The following is an 8,922-nucleotide window of genomic DNA, read 5'->3' on the forward strand; positions in this document are numbered from 1 at the left end:
CTCAAACTGAGGGTGAAACATTGTGTGCAGCCTAGAACAGGTTCAAGGACTTGATGAGGAGGTGCCCTGATTTTAATGTGACTGCTGGTAATCAAGTCAGAATATTTTTCAATGGCATCACACCTGAAGATAGAATGGTTTTGAATGGTGCAGCTGGTGGTACTATTAAAACCATGAGGGCGAATGAAACTCTGGAGCTGATAGAGAGGATGGCCAGGAATGAAAATCAAGGGGTATCTTCAAAGTCTAAGAAAGGTAGCCTTCATCTAGAAAGTAATGAGTCAGTTCTGGCTGAAAATAAATTGCTAGCTCAACAAGTGGCTAGTTTGACTTCCAGGCTTGACAGGATGCAGATCCCTGGAGTTCAAGCTCAGTCTGTTGCCTTTGTCTGTTACTACTGTACGGACAGTCATGCTCCTAATGAATGTCCATCTCTTGCTTCTTCTGATTCACCTCATCAAATGCAGGTGAATGGTATATGGTATGACCAGCGCCCTCAGCAGCCAAATCTTCAGAGAAATCAGAATTCTTCTGGTGGTGGTGGTAACAATTTTCAGCGGAGAGCTCAGGGAGTTGGCATGGATTTCAAATCTAATAATTATACTCAGCCTCCACAGACTCAACAACGAGAGCCTGCTGAGTGGGAAAAAGCCTTTGCACAAATGGCCAAGACTTCTAATGAGATGACTCAGACCACTACTACCTTTATGGAGGAGACTAGAGCCAACAACAAAAATACAAATGCTTCCATAAAGAACCTGGAGAATCAGATAGGCCAATTGGCAAAGCAAGTTTCAGAAAGAATTCCAAATACTTTTCCAAGTAATACAGTTACCAATCCGAGGGAAGATTGTATGGCCATCACAATTAGAAGTGGAAAAATACTTTCATCTCCTGAGGTTGAACAAAAGCTAGACACTGCAGGTGAGCCAGAAAAAGAAAAAGAAATTGAAAAACCTGGTGAAGTGGTGAAACCAGTGGAAAAGAAGATGCATGAATTGAGTCCCGAATATGTGAGGGCTAGGAAAGATTCAAACATCAATGAAGCACAAGTTACAAGAGTTGCCAAACTGTAGCACTTACTGAGGAGTGCAGTGTTATCATTACAAGGAAATGTCCTCCTAAGCTTCGTGATCCTGGAAGCTTCAACATTCCTATTGAAATTGGTAACACAAAAATCAACAGGGCATTATGTGATCTTGGGGCTAGCATTAATTTGATGCCTCTTTCTGTTTGCAAATCTTTAGGGATCACAGAACTAAAACCCACTATGGTTTCTCTTCAACTAGCTGATAGATCTTTAAGGAAGCCTAGTGGAATAATTGAAGATGTTCTTGTGAAGGTGGACAAGTTCATCTTCCCTACTGATTTTGTGGTGCTGGACATGGAAGGGGGAGCTGAGATGCCTCTTTTGCTAGGTAGACATTTCTTAGCTACATCTCGAGCACTGATTGATGTTGAAAATGGGAAGCTCGAGCTAAGAATGAATGATGAAACCGTTACTATTCATGTCTTTGATTCTCTATCTCTCGGAAAAATCAAAGCTTCAACGAGTTCTTAACATGGCTTCATGGTTTGGAACAAATCTGGGAATGGTGGTCTCATATACCAAAGCATCCCGTACCACCAGATCTTCCATTTGCTGAGTCATCCCACGCTGCTGAGGGGGATGACATAGAGGGTTGATTGATATCTCCTTGTTGACGGAGATTTTGTATATTAGTTTATTTTTCTGTTTCGTATTTTTTTTTAGTTACTTTGTGTTGGTATATCTCTCTCTGATGTTTTTCTTGTGCGGATTATAGTTTATTCTATATACTGTTGTTTGTTCCATGGTGCAGATATTTTGCTAATCTTTGATTTTAATTATTGCTGGGGACAACAATGTTCTAAATCTGGGAATGGAAGGCAAAGCATGCTAATGGATTACAACGTTATCAGGGGAGATATTCTAACCAATTGTTTTAGTTTTTTTTTTTAGTTGTTTGTGTGTGCTCTTATCAAGAAATTTTTTTTTTGGAAATTTTGGAAAATATGATTCTAAAGCATGCCCAGGTTTAAATGTGTTCCCTATGCAACTTGCATGATTATATTTGAGGAAGCATATTTGTTATAAAAATCTGGCATGACATTACTTGGGCATGATTAGTTTTCATGATTGCTCATTTGATTGAATTATGTGCATTGAAAGATTAATGATGTTTGATGTTCTTGTGATTAAGTCTAACCTGATAGCCATAGTTAGTGAGGTTTGAGCCTATACAGTTAAATTTTTCTTGAGAGGCCTCACTAGAATAGCACTCTAGAACTTGCTCTATCTCTCTGTTATGCATGCATTGATTGAAATGATAAAGGCATTTTATTCTTGTTAGCCTATGGCCAAATAGCTCACCTTATGAATTTTCCATTGTTAGCCCCTTTAAGCCTGAGCCTATTTGTTCATGATACCAGATTGATTGTTTAACCTTGTCCATGCCGACCTTGATTGAGATTGAAATTGATATGTTGAAAAATAAATAAGAAATTGAGGTAAGCTCCACTAAGGTTAAGTAATTAAGGGTCACCCACAAAGAAAAAAAACAGAAAAAGAGAAAATTCTGGAAAAGAAAGAAAGATGATATGTATGAAGATCTTAAGAATAAATGTGGGTGAAAGGAATTGATTCCCGAAATTCTGTGGGAATGTTAGTGGAGCAACACCGTTGAGTTGAAAATGTCTTTGAGTTGTGAATTTATCAGTTTTTCAATTCATCGTAAATTAGCCACTATCCATATATCCTTACCCCTAGTCAGGCCAAGATACAACCTGTGAAGCCCTTTTGATCAATTGTTGCATGTGTAATATTCCTTATTTTTAGGAATTTTGAGAATATGGTCAAGCTTATGGTAGTGCTATTGTTGTGATGGACTGAGTGATTTCTATTCCCCTAAACACTAAGTGTTGAGTGATACATGTTTATCTTGGTGAGGGGTGATCAAGTTAGATTCTAATGTTCATGAGGGCAGAGAGCATTGTTAAGATTTCTTTGCATTGAATCAGTCATGGTTAGTATAGTGATTTCTTGATTGTCTTAGTAATGGTATGCTGGATTGATGATTGCTTGTTTCTCCATGTGAAATCTAGTTTGTTGCTGGGGACAACAACATTTAAATCTTGGAATGAACAAGCTGTGTAGTTTCTTGATAAGCGGGGTAACTTTGCAGCTTGACATGCGCAGTAGTATAGCTTGGTTGGCTCCTAATCGAAGATAGAGTACCAATAATGGGATATATAGAGGAATGACATTTTTAGTTTTATCCCTGCCTGGTCCGTAGGCGATGGAGGTTTAATTTTTTGCAGCACCGTAATCCTATACCTCCTATAGTAATATCACCGTGCACCGTACTGTAGGCATATAAATTAATGGTTGTAGCACCGCGTGGTTTAACTTACAGATCACATAGGATGACAATTAGGATAATATGTGAATGCAAGTGTCTCTGTAAGAACCTTACACATGTTTGGCAAGTGGCTTCTTACACAGGACGCTTACGGAACACCTAGAGGGGGGTGAATAGGTGTTCTAAACTTTTTCAAAATCTTTTTAAATTCCGTAAACAATTTTACAATTTTTCTTCAGTCCCTATATGCCCAAAATAATTTTTCACAATGCTAAGAACAATGTAGTAATAGAATGCGTACCTTAGCAATTTATAGAGTATAAACGCAGCAATGTAATTTTCTTAAACAAAACAAAAAATGATTAATTTCCAAATACCGGAAAACAGTTTAAGTGCTACAGCAATTATAATAGTATCAGTGTAACTGTCAGTCTCTAAACAAAATATTCAGAAATTAAATGAGAGACAAGAGACACACGATATATCCTGGTTCACACCCACTAAGCCTAAGTAGGGTGCTACGTCCAGACTGAAGTAGCTGCAGATATTTTATTTATCACAAGTGAACCTGTTTTACAAACACGCGTGACGCGTCACACAGGCAATCAAACAAAATATCAAAAATCTTCCTAGTGCCTACACTGCTCCAAACTCTGAGAATACTCTCAAGCCGAACCTACGGAGTTCACCAACTCCTCTCACACAAGACCTCCACTCTCCCTAGTGGATTCTTGAGGCTCCAGGCCTTGAGACACACTCTCAAGCCAAGCACAAGGTCGCCAACCCACACGGTTGCACCCACACACCTAGGACAGATTTACAGCACACAACTACTCCACTTTAATAACCAATACATAATTTTTCAGAACTGTAACAAGTGAAATAATCCAAAAATACAGTGTCCTATCACACCAAATATATCACGGTAATATCAAACTAAGCTCCAAAAATTTATGCCATATGCAGAAAATTAATCCAATGACATTTGTATTAAAATCTCTAAAATTAATGCACCAAGGAGCTTGGATATTACACAATTATTTTTCTAATCAATGGATACTAAGAAATCTGATTTTAAAAAAATATCACAATTATAACCAGAAAAATCAGATTTGAAATTTATCTCAAAATTTCACATAAAATTCAGAATTAGTTCTAAATAAATCTTTTAATAATAAACCACAAGAAATCTGAATTTTAATCACAATATACTTCAATTAAAACAGAAAATTCAGATTTAATATTTCAACAATAAAATTTCTAGAACAATTCAAGATTAGGTTTCTAAACAATAAATCCCAAACAAAAATCTGAATTAACACAATGTATAACAAGGTATAAAAATAAATTCAGATTAAACAACTCAAAATTCCTAAAGCATTATGAAATAATAGATCTGAAAATTTCAGATTAAATGCTTTAAATCAAAGATTCACAAAGGATTTGAGTTTCTTGAATATACCGTAAAAAGCCCCAAATTTTTGTATCTCTGTAATACTGATTTGTGTTAACTCAGATTACATGTGTCACGTAAACTCACCAATGCAGCACCCAAAAAAAGGATCAGAACAAAGCGCATCCAAGAAACTAGGACTATGCGCATCCAAGAAAAAGAACCAGTAATGGCGTTTCAGAATGAAGAAAAGCTTGAGATCTAGTGTTTTAGCTTTTTTGACGAAAAACTTGAGAACCGCATCAGTGTTTAAAACGTCTACAGAACCAGCGTTTCTTACCGCATCAGTGTTTAAAAAGTATACAGAACCAGCGTTTCTTTTTGCAGGTGGAAGAAGAGAGATTTTGATTTTCTTAAGTAGAGAGCTTTTTCTTTTTCTTTTTTAACAGAGAGAGATCGAAAATTGCTTATTGTGTAATCCCTTTTTTTTGTTTATACATGTATATATAATATAGATAGCCAAAGCTAACCCACATGACTTTTACCTTTACTAGATGGGACTTTTCTTTTGAAATTTGAATGACTATTTTTACTTCCTTTTTTTATTAATATTATATTATTTATAATTGAAATCTAAAACTCACGTGACCTGATACATTTCTCCATTTCAAATGTATAAAGCTACTTTAATTGCTTTACCATCAGCTTTCTTTAAACTCAAATTGAAAAGGTAACATCCTTTTTTTTTTTTTATATTAAATATCTAATGATTTAGTTTTTAATTCTAACTAAACTTTTAATACTTATTTAATTGTTTTAAGTATCAAAACTTAACCATAACAAATAAAACTAATCATTATCATTTAATATGAAATTAAATGCATGAAATGCAATGATATGCATTAGAGCTTAGGTAGATACTATATGATATAATATAGTGTGTAACAAAATATCTAAAAATTCTTAACCACTCTTATCTTCAAACTCCAACTTCAATTTGAGACTTTTTGTAAACCCTTTGTCATCATCAAAATATATATTCCATATTCCATAATGCATAGGAGGTCTTCAACACGGATATGGCTAGAAAAATATGAATTTATGTGTTGTCAAGAGTCAGGACACATTATACAAAGTAAATGCAAATGTCTTTACGAGAACCTTACACGTGTATGTGATTTTGGTAGTATTCCTTCAACTCAATGTCATAAATAAACAAGATACCGTTCACTACATCAAATTCGGGATTTGACGTCGGTATGACAATGGCGGTTAACAATAATTACCACTAAATCGTTTGTAAGAAGCTATCTAGGTTGGGTTTTGACAATGAATATTAAATTTGCTGAGACGGGGCTCATTCTTTTCTTCTTAAACCTATTTTCCCTACGCCAATAACACACTATCAAAATACTTTGTCATTTTGAAATAGAAAAAAAATCAAATCAAAGTCTTGTGCAGAACACTAAACTCTTATTGCATTCTTCTTGCTCCTCACATCTAATCTCATCATCAACGGCTTCAGCTTGCAGTAAAATCGTGCAATGGACAACGATTTTGTCCATAAAATCTGCTGTCAAACCCAATTTCTGCAATTCTTCCTTCTTTGAAACAGCCATATCTTCTGCTCCTGTTCATTGATCCTTCTTAATGAGGTTTCCCTTCATCATGTTACGTTCATTTCTATTATTCTCCTTTGTTTTTTTGTAGAATTGCGCTGGAAGTGGACAAGCGCATTTGCTTATTGGGATTTTGTAACCCTGAGTATTGAATCAGGTAAGGCATCTTCAAAAATGTCATGTTAATTTAGCAATTTTCTTTTGCGCGATTCATTTCTATTCTAGAGTAATGATTATATGGTGAGGCAAATTGAAATGTATGCGACTATTTTTATTATTTTGCTTGAGATTGGGCCGAATGTTAATTTGATTTTTTGTTAATGTACTTAATTAAACCTGATTTGGTTTTTCGGAGGAAACTAAACTCATTTGATTTTGTTTTTGGTAGTTTTTGCTTATAAAATTGGTTGAGTTAATTGTTTAAGATTTAAAAAATTAAGCCGTATTACAATCGTTATGCTATGTCTAATGAATTTCGTTTTAATGCATGATTCTATTTTATTGACCCCTTAACACGCAGGGTTGCATATTTGTTGCAGAGTCTTATTTGGAATACTTTATAAACTGCATTAAAGTAATCCAAATGCTTATAGAAGGTATTGGTAAGTGTCTCTAAAGTTAAACTCCTATAAGTTTGTGCAGTTGGCTTCTTCTTGTCCTATATCTTAACTATAGACCATATTATTCTTCGTTAAATTGGTAGAATTCTATAAAAGGGCATTTTGGCATAATGTTAGATAAGGCCTTAGGCATATTTTATAACAGAATATGACTCATCTTTTGGAATCGAATGACCATATTTTACAATTAAAGAACCAAAATTATTTTATAATATTGACCAAATGTTCTTGTTACAGGTACTAAAAGCTCCTCATTCATGTAAGGAAATGGAAAACTGTAAGTTACATGCTTTCCAATTCAACATTTCATAAAAGCTGAATATTGCTTGGTAGTTCTATAAATTGGGAGTGTCTTAAGAGAAATCATAATGTCTATGCATTTCTGGCTTCTGGTCTTTCTCCTTCAATGAGGAAAAATTGCATCTCAAAAGCCATTAGTGCTTCCAGCACTGATAACTACCCTGAAGAAAATGTCCTGAATACATTGGAGCCTTGGGATAGAACTCATTATAGGGCATCATACTGGTCAAGTAAAGGGGAAAGTAATCCTTCTGTTCCTGAGACTTTAATTTATACGCTAATTTCCAATATGTCTTGTTACGGAGATTCATGTCCAACCATTCCAAGGTTAGCCTTGTAGCTAAGTGGATGAATTGTGTGTATCAAGTTGAACTGAAAAATAAGTAATGTTGAGGTTCCTAACTTTAGCTTAATCAGCTGACAAATACTCTATATTTACTCATCAGCATATTTTGAGCATGGCCTCCCTATATATTCTGCCAAGGCTGTCCGATTCAAAATGGGCCATCCAAGATACCCAGTGGAATTAGAGGGTTTTGTAGCTGATAATATTACTGCTAATCATGTGTTGGGGGATAATCAATTCGTATGGACATATACTTCACCTGAGTATCCAATGTTTCAGGTCAGTTGCAATATTATAGTTCAGGTTTTGCATATTCTTTTCTACTCTTTCAAATTACTCAACAAGGAAGAAGCTTGAGATTCATCTACTGATTTTTTCTGGGCATCATCGACTGATTCATGTAATTCTCATTTGGGTTTTAATTGTATTTTTGTATCTATTGTAATTTATAAGTATCATTGTCTAATTTAATGCATTTATAGCATGAGACTTGATATGCAGCTTTTTGGATTGTTAGCAGAACTTCAGCTTGATTAGTTGGCAGAATGAGACTAGAGAAGTAAACCATATTTTACATGCTTTCCAATTTCATGTAATATTGACCAAATTTTCCTTTTGACAAATTTCTAATGACTGTAAATATAACCTGAAGATCATGTAGAACTGTAAGTTACATGGAAAACTGTTCATGCTTTCCAATTCAAGCCATTGCGTGGAGAATAATATTAAAGGGTATGAGTAGACATATATGCTTTTTGTAACACCCCGTGTATACCCGGAATATTAACATTACATCGTATTAAGCGGTGTTTAATTAAAAATGCGGAATATTCTTTTTCTTTCCAATTATGACGTCATTATCAATTACCAACTTGATTACTTAATCCATTTCCTAAAATATCGCCTGTATGTAAATTGCAATAAGACATCTACTGAAATACCTCAATATATAGATAAAGTGTGTATCTAAATCACGGCATTACATCAAGTAATCTGGACAATAACCTGATACATTATTACAACTCCAAAAGACTCAAGACATAATCAAGACATAATAATACTATGTGTCATGGACAATCCCCATGCTCACCAAATAAACATAGTAAACAACAAGTCTCAACGTCAAACTCCAAAACATAAACTGAAGTTATAAGCATAAGCAGCATGCAAATCCAGCATCCAATCATGGCAGCATAATATAACAGCAATCTAGCTCAGCTCCGGCCTCCTGCCGCCAGAGGTCTCAACATTACCTGACCCTGAA

The 8,922-nt window shown here is 34.9% G+C and overlaps 1 pseudogene; it reads left to right on the forward strand.

Moving 5' to 3' along the window:
* The first annotated feature begins 854 nt into the window (after window positions 1–854).
* On the forward strand, window positions 855–8,015 carry LOC133298200 (F-box protein At4g00755-like; annotated as a pseudogene).
* The last annotated feature ends 907 nt before the right edge of the window (window positions 8,016–8,922 follow it).

Source organism: Gastrolobium bilobum, unplaced genomic scaffold (genome assembly GCF_033153095.1).
Source record: "Gastrolobium bilobum isolate Gb01-03AN ecotype WA unplaced genomic scaffold, APGP_CSIRO_Gbil_v1 utg897, whole genome shotgun sequence".
Classification (NCBI taxonomy): domain Eukaryota; kingdom Viridiplantae; phylum Streptophyta; class Magnoliopsida; order Fabales; family Fabaceae; genus Gastrolobium; species Gastrolobium bilobum.